The sequence below is a fragment of the Cavia porcellus genome, unplaced genomic scaffold (assembly GCF_034190915.1).
Source record: "Cavia porcellus strain 051 isolate PalLab524CR breed Dunkin Hartley unplaced genomic scaffold, mCavPor4.1 scaffold_3, whole genome shotgun sequence".
Taxonomy (NCBI): Eukaryota; Metazoa; Chordata; class Mammalia; order Rodentia; family Caviidae; genus Cavia; species Cavia porcellus.
Window position 1 is genome coordinate 38,415,399 of NW_026947486.1, and position 18,192 is coordinate 38,433,590.

Consider the following 18,192-nt stretch of genomic DNA (forward strand, 5'->3'; position numbering starts at 1 on the left):
TGTGTATATTAAAGGCTAAAAACTTGAGAAGTCTGAAAAATATCCAGAGACATATTACATACAATAAAACATGAGTGGCAAAGCTTGGCTTCCAGGGCTGACTGGGTCCAGTAGCTCTGAATGTACTGAGGGGTTATCAAGCCTGCATTAATATACTCCTCTGCCATAATAAAATACCATAGGCTGGGAAAAAACAACTCAGATGCTAGAATTTAACACCATGGAGAAGATCAGACAAAGGAGAGAGATTCTCACGACCCAGGAAGAAACTGAGGAAAAAGAAAAAGAAAGAAAGGAAGGAAAAACATGGATGAAAGGCCGGAACCAGACACATTCTCACTGGATCCCGTCCCATGCTGTGCTGGGCATGCCTTGGAGTCAAATGACTCAGGGTCACACTGAAGTCACGATAGCACTGAAATCAGGGGTTGCTGAACCCAAGGCCTTTGGTGGGAGGATGCAACACAATGGAGAGCTGCACTAACCTGTGGTGAGTGCTAAGAATTTGGTCCCACAAGAGGAAGGTAACTGGCTGGATGACATATTGGAGTTGGGCAGGACAGGCCTGAACCTGGAACCACAGTGGTGTCAGTCAACTGCTCCTGGCCCAAAGAGGACTGGTCAAATCTGCTTGAGCTAGGTCATGCCCCTGGTTGGGACCCAATAGCCAGGGAGGAAATTGTCCTGAACCTGTGATGTCTGCACAGCACAGACTAACATGGTGAAGGCACTCGCTGGTTAACTGGCTCAGATGAAAGGGGCCAGTCCACATCATCCCTGTGTGCACCTCACAGATCAACAGTAAACTGGAGAGGGCAGCAATCCCTAGCCAGCATGCTTCAGAAGAACTATAACCAATATGGAAAGGGCCTGAGACCTCCACCATACACCTGTCTGAAAGAAACCAGAAACATAGCAAGAGAAAGAAGCAAGAAAAAGCCTCCAGGCACTGACCAAGGGAAAATAAGTCCAGGAAAGGTAAACAGAGAAGAGAACCAGTGCAGCAATCATGTAATATCAGACACAGCATTAGCAAACATAAAGAAATACCTTCGTGGGGCTGGGGATTTAGCTCAGCAGCATAAGCGCCTGCCTTGCAAGCAGGCAGTCATGAGTTTGATCCCCAGTATTGATAAAAAGACAAAAAAAAAAAAAGAAGAAGAAATACTTTCATGACCTCACAGATGAACTTAAAACTGAAATTCTAATCCAAGTGAGGCAAGATATAAAAAGATTAATAAAAGAAATGCTGAGCCCCTCTCAGCAAGACACATATGGAAGAATGGAGGAACCTAGAAAGAGGAGAGAAACCTTTGATGAAGAATATAAACAAAATCTAGAATACATGAAACAGATCCAAAAAGATTATCAGGAAATTAAAAACTACATTGAAAACTGGAAAAATTTCTTGACACAAACTAAAGTTAGGCTTTCAAAACTTGAAGATAGATTTACAATGTGTGATCATGAAAGGAAAGATCTCTTAAAAATAACAAGGAACCAGAAAGTAACAATACAAAGGTTAGAAGATGACAAGAGGATCTATAGCTTAAGAATAAAAACTGTGAGCAAAGAAGCAGGAGTAAACACACATGAAATACAAAGGCTATTCACAGAAATAATTAAAGAAAACTTCCCAAGCATAGGAAAAGGAAATGATATTCAGATATATGAGGCATACAGAGCTCCAGCCAGCTACAACCAAAACAGATTTACACCCAGACATATAATAGTCAAGATCCCAGAAATTCATCAGAAGAACAGAATATTAAAAGCTATCAGAGAAGAGAAACAGATCACCTATAAAGGGAAACCCATCAAAATCATGACAGACTCCTGGACACAAACCATCAAATCAAGAAGAGCTTGGAGCGAAGTATTCCAAACCCTGAAAGAAAATAACCTCTTACCCAGATTGATGTACCCTGAAAAACTCTCTCTCAAAATTAATGGAGAAACAAGATGTTTCCATGACAAAGAGGAACTGTGGGAGTTTGTGACCACCAATCCAACCCTACAAAAATTATTGAAGGACATTCTAGAAAGAGAGAAAAAAATCACCAGGATTCCAGCAACAGTGGCAGAGAGGCCTCAATGAATGGAGCAGAAAGTGGAATGAAGGAGAAAAGTAGACAATCAACAACAGGATAATAGCATAGCAGAGATGAGCCAAAGAAGGTTGGCTATAATCTCTAACACAGATGGACTTGATACATTAACAAAAAGAACACAGGCAGAGTAGATCAGGAGATAGAGTCCATTGAGATGCTCTGAGTAGGAAATATAATCTATTTGAAAGAGGGTTGATGAACTGAAAGTCAAAGATGAGAAAACAATGCTTTATGTGACAGGGAACCACAGAGAAATAAGGACAGCTCATTCAGCAGCTACAGACAGGTTGGAAAGTCATGATACTTGTGCAGTGGAGAACCACTCAGCTAGAAGGAAGGAAAACTTTGAGGCTTTAGTAAGTAAAGGAATACAGCTCAAGATCAAACTTGGGGTAAAAAGGTTCAGAACCACTTAGGTAAATAGGGGGTTGCCCCCCTAATCTAAAAATTAAAGGAGTTAGTGGGACCCAAAATGTACAAAGCACCCTGAGAAAGGGAAAGGGGGAGGAATTGTCTAAAAAAGGAAGGCAGAAGACAGTGTTAATAGTGTATCAGGATTTAAAAGCCATATTAGTCTTATTGTTCTGTTTAGTTTGATTTTATTCTGTTCCAGGCTGTCTACTTGTACTAGATTTGAGGGCACAGACAGCTATCCCCAAAATAGCAGGATATACTATGGAAACTATCCTTAATTTCCTACTAACTTAACCTGAAGTCCTGTATTACTTACATTGTCTTACTATGACTGATTTTATTTGAATCTGATCTGTTCGATCACTGTTTTGTCTTGACTGATTTTATTCGAATCTGGCATACTTGATAGTATCAAGTCTAAGAGTAGAGGCAACTACTCTGAAGATGATAAGATGCAATAGGATATCCATTCCAGTTTGATTGTTAACTGCTTTGAAGTCATATAATGTCTCCAATGTCTTGTTTTTATTAATATTGCTATGTAGTGTTATGTTCAATTATATTATGCCTGATGATATAGACAATTCTATTGAAAATAACAAGAGACAACATAGTAAGTACTGTAGATCACCTATTTCATTTCATGTTTTTCTAGGAATTTGTTTTGTTGTTTTGTTTTGCTTTATTTTTCCCTCTAATACAGAAAGGATAGGTATATATGTAGAGATTCTCGCATGTGTAGAACTTCTAAACAGTTTATGAGAATAGATTATATAATGCACGATGTAATGAACAGATACTCTGAAGAAAAAGAGACACTAAGATACCCAGTGCTAATTCCATAGCATCATGATATAAAATCTAGCAATACTATTATTCTCTGTCCAGAGTGATATTAGTCTGTTTTCTTTTGTTTAATTTAAACATATGCAAAGATATGGACAGCTATTTTGAAGAGAATGAGAGACACTATGACAGCCATTGTTGACTTCCCTATTGTCTGGACTTGAAGACCTAAAATGCCTGTATCATCCTGTTCTGATCAGTTTAGTTCTACTATGTTTAGTATGAATTCACTGTGTGTGAAGATATGGACGACTATTTGGAAGAAAACAAAAGACAATATGATAGAGAGTGAAGATCTCTTGTGATTTTGCTTTGAAATCTGTATTTCTTAAACTGTTTTCTTATGATCTGTTTTGTTATGCTTAATTTTACCCTCTTTAAAATAAAAAAATACCATAGGCTGAGAAAATTATCAGAAATTTATTTTATTTATTCCTCTTCTTATTCAATCAGATTTTATTGGTGCATTTTAGATATACATAATGATCACATTCATCATAGAGAATTTGTACATGATATAACTTGATTCTTTTTCCCCATTCCCCTATCCTCACTTCAACTTTTCCTCCCTTCTCCATTTATGAAAGTTTTGTTTCCATTTTTACTTCTTTTCTGTTTTTGAAACTTTTCCCTTCTTTCCTTCTCTCTCCCCCCATTTTTGTTCCCCTTCTCATTTGAATATTTTCTTATTTCACAGTACCTATTATACATTATTTGTAGTTTTGGTTTCTCATGACAGAAAAGACTGTGGTATTCAGCGATTTATTTTCTCTCAGTTCTGAGGGCTAAAACTCCAAGATCAAGGTGTCAGCAAGTTCAATTCCTGATGAGGGCCCTTTTCCTGGCTTGCAGATGGCTATCTTCTTGCTGTTATAATCTCATATGAAGGATAACAGTCCTATGGCGTTACAGCCTCACCTTCATTTTAACTTACTTATCTCCCTAAAGTCCCAGTTTATAAATTAAGTTACATTTGGACTGTATTTGGTGGTAAGGACTTGAGCATATGATGGAGGAGGGTGACAGTTCAGTCCATAGTAGGACCCTTTGGATATACTCTCCCAAGGATATTGCACACATTACATCCTACTCTTCGATGCACAATTTCAAGAAGTTCAGGGAACCAGGTTGGAGAACCACTGTTCTAGGCCATCTTCCTCTTTTCATAGATGGAGAAATCAAGATTCAGAAAGGAGAAATGATTTTCAACAACCAGGGCTGATTCCTCAGCTAGTGCTTGCACTCCCTTTCTTGGCCATCCAGTAGGCCTCTCAAAACTTGAGGATAACAATCATCCTGGGTGAGAAAATAGCTGCTTCTTCACCCATGATGCTCACATGGCTGAACCAGGCTCTCACTGTAGCCTGTAGCTCGCAGCAGAAAGGATGCGTTATATTGCTTTCAGCTATCCCAGAGGGTGGGAAGAAGCAGTCCTAATTTCAATATCAAGGCTCACCACCTGAGTATAGGAGGAGGAGCAGCTTCTCCTCCTTTTTCCAACATTTTTACGGAAGGACAAAAATGGAGAGTCAACAGGTACAGTCTTATGTTCTCTAGTGATCCACATATGGCACACTGACCCTCTAGATTTCAGAGGCTTCATTTGTACACTGTCTAGGAGCTGGCCTATTAGATTTCTCCAAGGGTTCTTCTACCTTGAGTATTCTATACTTCTATAATTCTAGCTGAGAAGGAAAAGATCAGTTGAGGCACCTTGGGACCTAGAATTATAAGCAAAACCTTTATTTTCCCTAACATGTCTTTTAGTGGTATAATAGACTTAGCAATAAAGAAAATGTAGTTTAAATAAATGAAAAATCACTAACAAGGATCTGACAAACCCTTTGATACCTAAGTAGTCATTTAAGATAAAGTTTCAATTTTAATAGTCTCTTTACTTCTGTCTCATAGCTCATCCTTAAAAGAACAGTAGCTGGACCTCTGAATGATGGGGTCAGAGAATGGGGCAATCCTTATAATGAGAAAGGCCACTTAACTTTAGGCAGGGGATAGCTCCAAAGAATCATTTTTATTTCATCAGTCAGAGAAATAAATAGCCATGACATTTTTCCTCCTTCTTCCTATTGATCCCCTTAATGTCACAATCCAGTGTGGAGCCTGCACTTTTAGCCATGCAGGGGAGCACAAGACTAGAGGCCCCAAGGTTGATTCTTCAGGAAAACTCATCTAGCTTTGCTCCCCACAAGCAAGGTGGTTTCAAAACCCTATGCACACCCACTTGATGCTTCACTGCCTGTCAGGGGCCTAGGTCTCAGCCTTATCTAGATTATCAGTGGTCTTAGTTTCTTCTGGGGAGAATAAAGAGGAAGAAAAAAGTTGCACAGGGGAAGCAGGGAGAGGTTGGCGTTCATATGGAAGTGTTGAACAGACAAGAGGAAGCAGCCCTTCAAAGTAACAGTCTCTACCACCTTGGCTTTTGTTGGCTCTAAGAACACATTCAGTCCCAGTGGCTAAGAACAAAGATGAACCAAGGCAAGAAATGTCAGGAAGGCTGTCACTTGCTTCCCAATGAACAGCCTAATCGGCACTGCCCTCAGTTGATATAAAAAGTGTATTACAATACAGACACTTCAAAATTTGGTACATAATACTAACATAGATTTTTGGGGAACAGTGCGCTATTTCAAGTACACAATTTGTAATGATCATATCAGGGTACTCAGCATATACACTACCCCAAACACTTATCATTTCTTTGTGTTGAGAACGTTCAAATTCCTTTTTTCTAGCTATTTTGAAATGCATGTTATTGCTGAGTGTAATTAAGCTAATATGCTACAGAAGTCTACAATTTATTTTTCCTATCTAATGTGATGCTTTATCCATTAGCCAACTTTCTTCTATCCATTTTGCACTCCCTTTCTCAGTTTCTGGTAACTACTTACTATATTACTTTCTCCTGTGAAATCAACTCATTTACCATCTATGTATGAGTGAGATCTGTTGTTTTTGACTTTTTGTGTCTGGCTTATTTCACTTCACATCTTTTTGGACTTCAATTGTTTTTCATAGATTCTTGGTCCTCCACATCTGAGAGCAAGTGGGCAGGAACATGATAAGTCTCCTCTGAGATACTGAACCCAGGTGCAAACACTCCATGGATTTTCAGCACAAAATTATAATTCTGAATGTAAATATAACATCCAAATAGGGAGAGAATATTTATAAAAAATTGAGATTGATATTATAATTATGTAGGCATTCATTGTATTTTGTAATATCTGTGAGTATTTGAAAATAGTTATTACTATACATGAAGTGATCCTTCCGATCTCAATAAAATCTGCTTATAAAGAAAGAAATTATTTTGACTATGTTTTCAGTGAAGAGTTCCTTCACAATATTGTGAGTGGGAGCAGTGCCTAGACCATATGGCCAAAGGTTATACACTACCTGCTGTGAGACAAAATTATATAACTAATCTCCTGATGTCATTCATGCAGAAGGGCAGCACATCACTTAGGTGAATTTCTAGAGAAATGTTTAATTTGAAAACAATCATGAGGGAGCAATCAGACAAATCCAACTTAGGGGACTGCAAAACTGCATTGGATCTTCAGAAATGTCAGTGTTGTAAAAGGCAAACACGGTCAGGGACAGTGTTCCAGTTTAAAGGACACGAGAGAATTGGCAACCAAATCCACTGCATGATATTTGATTGTCGAGAAGTTTTTAGAAAGTGGTTGTGAAGGACATTATTGGGACAAGAGAAAAATGTTACCTGTGGTCATCTAGAAGGAAACTGTGTTGTTCCAATGTCAAATAGTCTCAGTGGAATATTGTAGGAGATCATTCTTTTTCTCAGTCAATGCGTGCTGATGTCTTCAGGGATGATGTATCACAATATCTTCAAGAATCACACATGACTCAACAAAATGTTAACCACACACACAGAGGGTCGGCACAATAGTACTTGTTTATAGTCTCACAACTTAAAGAGACAAGGCAGGGAGATTGCTGGAGCCCAGGGATTCCAGCCAGTCTGGGCAACACAGTATATTAGAGGTACAGAGGGGAGACAGAACAAGCTGAAAAACACTCTGGACAAGCCACCATGGCTGTTCATTCACTCTGTGGGAGTGGGCTGAGTTGGAAAGCAGACTCAGCAGGAAGCAAGGGTAGAACAAAGGATTTAAAGGGCAAGGGAGGAGTTTGCTGCTTTGGGGAATTTGAGGGCAGAGATAGTGTGGGTGTGGTTTTCTCAACAGGTGGGACAGATGTGAGTGTGTTCATATTCCTTGGGATGGGCGGTACAGATGGACATAGCTTTGCTTTTCTTCTGTAGTTTCCCATCGTGCCTTCTGGTAACTACCTCACCATTGGGCATGACACACAGCATTTTTTAAAAAAGTAAAATGAAGTCAGATATGGTGGCCTATACATGTAATCCCTGCACTCTGGGAGGCTGAGGCTAAGGCAGGAGAACTGCAAGTTGGAATTCAACCTGGGCAGCTTAGTGACTTACCAATACTCTGCATCAATAAACAGAAAAGGGCTGGGAATGTAGCTCAATGTGAAGGCCTAGCATTTAATCTCCAGGCCTAAAGAAAAAAAGTAAAATAAGATACAATTAAAAGTACACACAAGGGGGCTGAAGGTGTAGCTCAGTGGTGCAACACCTGCCTGGCAAGCACGAAGCTCATGAGTTTGATTCCCTGTACCAAAAGAGAAAATAGTAAAAAAAAAAAAAAAAAAAAGACCTCTCTTTAAAAAAGTGCACACAAGGACCTGGGTGTGGTGGCTCACGCCTGTAATCCCAACTCTGGAGGCTGAGGCAGGAGGATCACTGCAAGTTTGAGGTCAGTCTGGGCAACAAAGTGAGTTTAAGGCCAGTCTGAATTGTATAGTGAAACCCTGTCTCAAAAAGACAAAAAACAAAACAAAAACAAAAAAAGTACACACAAGGGGCATGGGATATAGCTCAGTGGAACAGTACCTGCCTGGCAAATATGAGGCATGAGTTTGATTCCCGGTACCAAAAAAAAAGTACACACAAACACAAAAAGGACAGAGGGAGACAAGAAGTGAAATAAATGTGACAAAATGTTAACTGATAAATCCATGTGAAGGATAAATGGGCTTATTGTACTTACAACTCTTCTGTAGGTAAAAAAATTTTAGAGTAAACTCTGGGGTAATGAGTGACAGCATGGGTCATTCTATCCTGTTTTAAAGTAGAGAAACGGGTGACCAATTTCAAGAGAATATAATTTGCCAAAACTGACACAAGATGGGATAATGAATCTGAATCATTCCACAGTCATGACAGCTATTTATCAAGAGTCAGAATACTTTACACACACATACACACATACACGTACACACACATGGCAGGATTCCCCACCAAATTCTGATAAAGGAACTGGAAATAATTATTTTCATATTGATACAAAGTTTCACAGAAAACTGAAATTCTGATAAAGGAACTGGAAATAGTTATTTTCACCTTGATACAAAGTCTTGCAGAAAACTTAAAAGAAAGGATACTCCCCAACTTATGAAGCAGTCCAACACCAAATTCTGACAAGGGGATATGAGAGAGGAAAATCCTAGGTCAATCATGCACATTCATGACAAAAACAAAAGGTAGAAATAGAATATTAGTGAACTGAATCTTACAGGATACATAAATTAAAATATAAGATATGTCATAACTAAATGGGATTCATTCCATAAATACAATCTTGATTTAACTTCAAAAAATAATCTGACATAATCATGCATACTTACACAAGAAAAACATGTTCTTCATATTCAGAAAAGTTAAATATCCATTTGAGATGTATTGTTTACAATTTTTCTCTAAAAAGTCAGAATTATGGACATGTAATTAACTTATACATACTCTCAAGGAAGCATGATTACAATGAAAAATATACAGCATTTATATCAGTCTCCAAACTTTCACTGGACCGCCAGACCCTGGCAACAACTTCTGTGTTTTTCTGTATCCATGCCTTTGGCTTTTTCCATGTCATTTAAATGGAACTATACATAGGCAGCCCTTTGCATTTAGCTTTCTTCACAGAAACGGACATGGATAGGACTTCTAAAGGTGCAATGTATAGTCTTTGCACCTGGCAATAACTACATGGCTTGACAAAATTTTTTGGAGGCAGGTTTTCACTAAGTTGCCCAGGCCGCCCTTGAGCTCAGGATCCTGCTACCTGAATTCCCCAGTAGCATGGTGAGTGCCACTAAGCCCACCATTTTATAGTTGATCACGTTGTAGTTACTTGTCAAGCTGCAGCTTTACTTTTCCTGTACTTGTAATTTTACATTTAGTTTGATATTATTTAACTTCCATACCTTGTTAAGGGTTATTCTTTAATTTTTTTTTATTTAAAAAGAAACAAACAAACCAAAAAAAAACAGAAAAAGGGTAGAAACAATACAGAATTTCAGAAAAATAAACAGTAAGAAATCACCAGTCGATAAGTTACATATCGTGCATCTTAGAAATAGTTGCTCGAGTTACAAAATTAAAGCATACAAAGTGATATTCAAATGACACTGCAAACAGTTCTGCTCAACGATCCAACAAGAACTTAGTAATATGGTTATCAGTCCCACACACTTGTTTTTTATTTTAGAGAGGGTAAGATTAAACGCAGAAAAACAGAACAAAACAGTTCATAAGGAAACAATTTAAAGAAACATAGATTTCAAAGCAAGTCCACTGGAGATCATCACTGTCTATCTTATTTTCTCTAGTTTTCTTCCAAATAGTTGTCCCCATCTTCATACACATTGAATATATACTGAACATTATAGAACTAATCAAATCATTACAGGATGATGAAGGGTTTTTAGACCTTCAAGACCTGATTTTGGGGAAGTCAATAATGACTAACAATGTTTCTCAGTCTCTTCACAGTAGCCGTCTTTATCTTTACGTATGCTGAAATTGAACATAAGAGACTAGACTAATATCACTCTGAACAGTGAATGATAGTATTGCTAGATTTTTTAATCATAATGCTACAGTATTAGCATTGGGTTTCTTAGTGTCTCTTAGTATCTTAGTGTCTCTTAGTGTTTCTTAGTATCTGTTCATTACATTGTGTATTATATAATCTGTTCCCATAAATACTTTAGAAATTCTTCACATGTGTGAATCTCCACATGTATATCTATCTTTTCTGTATTATAGGGGAAAACAGATCAAAACAAAACAACAAAATAAATTCCTAGAAAAACATGAAATGAAAAAGACATATAGGACCACAATATTAGGTGATCTACAGTAGTTACTATGCTTTCTCTTGTTATTTTCAATAGAATTGTCCATATCATCAAGCACAATATAATTGAACATAACATTACATAGCTATTTTCACCAAAAACACAACTTTGAAGACATTGTAGGACTTGAAAGTAGTTAATAATCAAAACCAGAATGGATATCTTTTACATCTTGTCATCTTCAGAGTAGTTGCCTCTACTCTTAGGCTTGATACTATCAAGCATACCAAATTCAAATGAAATCAGTCGAGGTTAAACAGCAGTTTAACAAACCAGCTTCAAATAAGATCAGTCATAGTAAGACAATGTAAGTAATACAGGGTTTCAGTGTAAGTTAATAGAAAATTAAGGAGAGTTAGCATGATATAACCTGCTATTTAACAAACCAGCTTCAAATAAGATCAGTCATAGTAAGACAATGTAAGTAATACAGGGTTTCAGTGTAAGTTAATAGAAAATTAAAGAGAGTTAGCATGATATAACCTGCTATTTTTGGGTTAGATCTCTGTGCTCTCAAATCTAGTATCTTGCCTGACTTGGATCAGAAGTACAGTTTTAAATTCATCTATGATGTCATGAAGATATTTCTATGTTTGCTGATGCGGTGTCTAATATTACTGCACTGTTTCTCTTCTGTATATATCTCTCCTGGGCTTATTTTTCCAGGGTCAGCGGCTGAAGGTTTTTTTTTTTTAATTTCTGTCTCTTGCCTTGTTTCTGGCTTCTTTCAGACAGGTGTGTCCTGGCCCTCACAGTATTGCTTAGGGTCTTTCTGAAGCATGCTGACTGGGGTTTTGCTGCCTTCCCCAATTTGCTGTTATTTGAGGTATCTTAAACTCCCTCTCAGGGGCTTGAGATAGTGTGGGAACACTCACCCCAGGCTACCCAGTCCAGAGTTCAGGGTGCAGGCAGGCAGGCCCAGTTCCCTGAAGCTGGTTGAGCACGGCAGGAAACTGGAAAGTTCTGGTTCTGTATTTTTGATTATTGTCTGAGGAGGTGTTTTCAGAAGCAGATTCTCTGGGCTCTGTTTGTGGCGGTGGCTCTGTGGGGGCTCTGGCCACTCGGGCCTTGTGGCGGCGAAGACACATTCGCCCACCCAGGGGTGGGGGTGCTCCAGCAGTGGGGGCCTGCTCAGCACATTGGGTCCTTGCACAAGTGGTGAGGGCAAAGGCAGCGATGCGTCTCAGCAGATCCAGTCAAGCGCCCACAATGCCACAACACGCCCTCCTCCTTGTGCCCTCCGGGACATGGCTTGGGTCTGGGGAGGTGGCAGAGGCAGCGGCAGCAGCAACAGTGGTGGTGGCGGTGGTGGGGGCAGCCGCTGGGTGCTGAGTCACTCCACTTCCCCAGCCTCCAGTGGGCCCAAGGGGACAGAGTCAGAGGTGGCGGCAGGAATGCAGTGGCATGGGGATGGCCTGTTTCGGTGCACCAAGGGTAGCCTGGAGGTGCTTAGGGCTGCATGGTGGCACTGCCAGGTGGGACTGTATGTTTGGTTCTTCTCATTTTAGTTTCTTTTTGGGATGAAAGTATTCCTCTCCCTCTGTTCAGGGCTCCCCACACTGTATTATGTTGAATTCTAAGTTGACTATCTCAGGGAGCCTCTGTAGCTGGCTGTTATCTATCCGGCATCTTTGCTCTACTCCCCTAAGAGTTATTCTTTAAACCCCACTTTACAATCCTTTAAACATTGGAGGGGGGCGCCCTGGAGAGAGTTTAAGATCAGTGGTTAAGGACCTGCCCAACTTCCAGCCACAGTAAACTGGGCTCTTTAGTTTTGGGCCTGTCTGGGCCACACCCAGTGACCTTCTTTCAGTCTCAGGAACTGAGCTGCCAGAAGTGAGTTTCTGCTCACCAGCTCTGCCCAGGAGAGTTTAAGATCATCACTCCCCGTGGTTAAGGATCTGTCCAGCTTCCAGCCACACTAGACTGGGCTCTGCAGGTTTCCGGCCTACCTGGGCCATGCCCAGCGACCTTCTTTCAATCTGGGGAAGTCGGCTTCCAGAGATGAGTTCCTGCAAATGAGCGGCAGGGGCATGGGGAGCGTTTAAGATCATCGCTCCAAGTGGTCAAAGACCCGACCAATTTCCAGTCATACAAGACTGGGCTCTGCAAGTTTGTCAGCCTGGCTGGGAGACACCCATTGACCTTCTTTTAATCTGGGGACCTGGGTTGCCAGAGGTGGGTCCAGCACACCAGTACCAGCCTGGGCAGAGTTTAAGATAATTTCTCCCAGTGGTTAAGGATCCCCTCAACTTCCAGCCACACAAGACTGGGCTCTGCAGGTTTTGGGCCTGCCTGGGCCATGCGCAGTGACATTCTTTCAATCTGGGGAACTGGGGTACAAGAGGTGAGTTCCTGCACAACAATTAGGCCCCAGGAGAGTTTAAGATCTTCCTTCCCAGTGGTCAAGGATCTGCCCAGCTTCCAGTCACACTAGACTAGGCTTGGAAGGTTTTGTAGCCCCACTAGATTACACCCAGCTACCTTCCTCAATCAGGGAAGTTGAGGGCACGTGAAGTGAGTTCCAGTTCATTGGTGCTTGCACAAGGAGAGCTTTGGATCATCATGCACAGTGGTTAGGTGGGCAACCAGCATCCTGGAACACTGAAGGTGGCACAGGAGGTCCTGTGGGCCTGATGGGACCATGGTCAGCAACCTCCATTCAGTCCAAGGAGCCAAGGGAATAGGAGATGATTTCTAACACACCCAGGGGAAGTCTTGGAATAACACTTGAAACACAGAAATATAGGAAAATGACAAAATGAAAGGCCAAAATGCAACCTCAAACCACCAGCCCACCCCAAGAAAGCCTATGAGCCATGTATACAGAAGAAAATATATGCCATATACTTGAAATACCTGAAATAATAGCAACTGAAATAAAGAAGCAACTCCAGGGAGCTTTAAATGAATTGAAACTAGAAATAACCTCTCAGGTAAAAGAAGAAATGATGAAAGTAATGAAAGAGATGCTGAACATGTCTAAAGAAGACACAGTTAAAAAATTAGAGGAGTAAAACAAAAAGATAGAATCCCTGGATGAACAATATAAGAAACAAACAGAATACTTGAAGAAGATTCAAAGAGATATACAGGAAATCAAAAATTTCATTGAAAGTCGTCAAAACCATCTCAATGATCAGGAAAGGAAATATCTTTTAAAAAGGAAAGGAAAGATCTTTTAAAAATAACAAGGAATTAGGAAATAACAATTCAACAGCTGCAAGATGATGCAAAGAAAAATAACATAATATTGACTGAGATAAATGAAAAAGAAGGGGACAACATAAATGATATCAAGAGGCTATTTACAGAAGAGATAGCTAAAAATGTTGCAAACATGAGAATGGAAACTGACATTAGGATTAGTGAAGCATATAGAACTCCAAATAGCCATAAACAAAATAAAACTATACCCAGGCATATAATAACCACCATCCCAGAAATCCAACATAAGAATAGAATATTAAAAGCTGTTAGAAAAGACAGATCACCTATAAAGGAAAACCTATCAGATTCACAGCACCCTTCTCAACACAAACAATGAAGTCAAGAGGAGCATGGAGTGAAGCATTTCAGACCCAAAAGGAAAATGATTTCCAACCTAGACTGATGTACCCTGAAAAACTGTCCTTCAAAATGAATAGAGAAATAAGATACTTCCATGACAAAGACAGCTGAAGAACTTCATGATCACCAAGTCACCCTGCAAAGAATACTGAAAGACAGTTTAGATACACTTAGGAAAAAACAACTAAGCAAGGCAGACAATTAAACAGAACGGAAAGATAAAGATGCAACAGCACCAAGATAACATGTCAACAATAAACCAATATATATGAGTTATAACCATTAATGTAAATGGTCTCAATTCACTAATTAAAAGAAACAGACTGGCAGAATGGATCAAGAAACAACATCCAACCACATGCTGTCTACAAGAAATCCATCTAACCCAAAAGGAAACTCACAGACTGAAAGTCAAAGGATGGAAAACAATACATCATGTAACAGAAACAAAAAAAAAAAAGCAGGGGTAGCTGTTCTGTTTGTAGACAACGTGAACTTCAAATCAAAAATGATCAGAAGAATTACAGAAGGTCACTTCATAATGGTTAGGGGAAAACTTCAAGAGGAAGAGATAACTATCTTAAATATATATGTACCAACTTCCAGAGCACCCAGTTATAGAAAGCAGTATTAATAGAAATGAAAACTCAAATTAGCAATAACACAATTATAACAGGAGACCTTAACACACTATTGACACCAAGGACAGATCAACCTGATGGAAAATCAGCAAAGAAATAACAGAACTGAATCACACCTGTGAACAAATGGACTTGATAGACATATACAGAATGTTCCACCCAACAACATCAGAATACACATTCTTCTCAGCAGTACATGGGACATTCTCAAAAACAGAGCATATACTAGCCCACTGAATGTATTAAAGTAAATACAAAAGAATTGAAATTATTCCATGCATGTTATCAGATCATAGCACCATGAAACTAGAAATTAATCATAAAAGAACCTGCAAACCCCCCACAAACACATGGAAGTTAAATAATACACTCGAGCAATCAGTGGGTCACAGGGGAAATTAAAGAAGTAATTAAACAATACCTACAAGCAAATGAAAATACAAATACAACTTACTAGAATCTGTGGGATACAATGAAATCTTTCCTCAGAGGAAAATTTATTGCACTGAATTCCCACATCAGGAAAACAGAACAAATACAAATAAACAACTTGATGCTACACCTCAAACATCTAGAAAAAGAAGAGCAAGTCAACCCCAATTCCAAAAGAAGGGAGAAAATTATAAAAATCAGAGCAGAAATTAATCCAATAGCGCCTAAAAAAATATCCAAAGAATCAATGAATGAAACAGTTGCCTCTTTGAAACAATAAATAAAATTGATAAATTTAGCCAACCTTATTTCAAAAAGGAAAGAAAAAACTCAAATTCATGAAATAAGGAATGAAAAAGGTGAAATTACTACAGACATTGTGGAAATACAGATCATTAACAACTATTTCGAAAACGTCTAGTCTCATAGGTTTAATAACACAGAAGAAATTGACAGATTCCTAAAAAACATATGAAGTACCAAAGCTGGGTCAAGAAGATGTAAAACTGCTGAATAACTCATTTTCTATTAATGAAATTGAAAATGTAGTTAAGTCCTTCCTACAAAGAAGAGCCCAGGCCCAGTGGGATTCACTGTGGAATTATACAAGAAATACAAAGAAGAGTTAATGCAGACACTCTTCAAACTCTTCAATGAAATAAAAAAGGAAGCAATTCTTCCTAAGTCATTCCTAGAAGCAAATATTACTCTAGTACCACAACCTAAGAAAGATCCAACTAAAAAATGGAACTACATGGCAATCTCCCTAATGAACACAGATACAAAAATCCTCAGTAAAATATTGGCAAACCGGATGCAGCAAATCATTTAGGAGATTATACATCATGACCAAGTGGGATTCATCCCAGGCATGCGAGGATAGTTCAATATAGGTAAATCAATAAATGTAATCCAGGGGCTGGGGATTTAGCTCAGCGGCATAAGCACCTGCCTTATAAGCAGGCAGTCGTGAGTTCGATCCCTGGTACCGATAAAAAGGAAAAAGACAAAACAAAAAAAATGTAGTCCAACATCTCAATAAAGCCAAAAGTAAGAACCACATGATCATTTCTTTTTTCAAAATTTTATTTAAACAAAACAAAACAGTAAAAGGGTACAAGTAATACAGAATTTAAAAAAAATAAACAGTAAGGAATCACTAGTTAATAGATTACATATTGTCATCTTAGAAATAGTTGTTCAAGTTAAAAAATTCAGCATACAAAGTGGACATTCAAACAGTGAGACTGCAAACATTTGTGTTCAATGATCCAACAGAAACTTAGTAATATGGTCATCTATCTTACACACCTAAACACACTTGCAGTTGTGTCCTTTAGAGCACTTTGTTTTCCTTTCTTTTTTACAATAACATTTATACGTTTTGGGTTTTATCACTCCTACTGTTCTTATTACTTTTTTTTTTGGAAGAGAATAAAACCAAATGTGACAAAACAAAGCAGTCAGTCAAAACAAAGGATGGACATAGTACATGATTTAAAAACAGAATACAAGGTAATCAACAATGGTTACCATAATGTCTCTTGCTACCTTAAAAAGAATTGCCTGTATCATCAGGTATAATAAAATTGAACAAAACAGTACAGAACAAAACTAATAAAACCTAAACATTGGAGATATTACTGAACTTCAAAAGAAGATAATAGTCAAACCAGAATGGGCATCATAGTGAATATTATTGCCTTCAAAGTAGTTGTCTATACCCTCAAACTTGATATTATCAAACATAACAGAATAGAGTAAAATCAGTCAAAACAAAATAGTGAGAGCAATACAAGGCTTCAAATCGAGTTAATAGGAAATCAAAAAAGTTACTGTAATACATTCTGCTAATTTAAAAAAATTTTTCCCTTAATTAAAAAATAAATTTTTTAAAAAGTGGAAAATTGAGATAAAAGAGGACATAACAACATAACAATACAGGTCAGAACAGAACAATTTAAGCAACGTAGTGTTTCACCACAAGATAACCCGACTTAATAGTTGTCACCATAGTGTCTCTTTCCTTGAAATATTTGAGTATAAAACTTCGTATACTATAGCATCAAACATACCAAGACAGTGTGAATCCATTCAAGTGGATGAAAGTATTACAGGGTATTTAGAACCAGCTAACAGAAAATGAACACTGGTTTCTATATTATCTCTTTGCCTATAAAAATTTTGTTTATACTATCACATATAATAAAATCTAATAAGATACAACATGATAAAAGCAATGGAGACAGAAGAACAACAGTTTGATAGGATTTCAAAACAACCTGATATTAAATCAGCACTAGCTATTATGATGTCTTGTTTTCTTCAAAATAGCTGTTCATATCATCACAGACAATAATATCTAACAGTCCAGAATAAAACCATTCCAATTAATGAGTGAAAACTTTATAAGGCTTCAAAGCCATATAATGGGAAACCATGATTACCACATACTTTTATATATTTGTATCATTTCTTATACTAGGGAAACTATTCGGTATTCATACATGTGAGTTTGATTTATTTCACTTATGAGTATGATCTCAAGCTCCACCCATTTATTTATAAATATCTCAATGTGATCGCTGAGTAGTACTCCATTGTATAAAAATACCACAACTTTGGGGCTGGGAATTTAGCTCAGTGGCATAAGCGCCTGCCCTGCAAGCAGGCAGTTGTGAGTACAATCCCTGGTACCGATGAAAAGGAAAAAGACAAAAAAAAAAAAAATACCACAGCTTCCTTATCTGTTCCTCAGTTGATGGACACTTAGGTTGTTTCCAAGATCTGGGTAGTACACATTGTGCTGCTATAAACATGGGTGCACATATATCACTGTGGTATGATGTTTTCAGTTCTCCTGGGAATATGCCTAGAAGTGGAATAGCTGGGTCAAATGGGACTTCCAATCC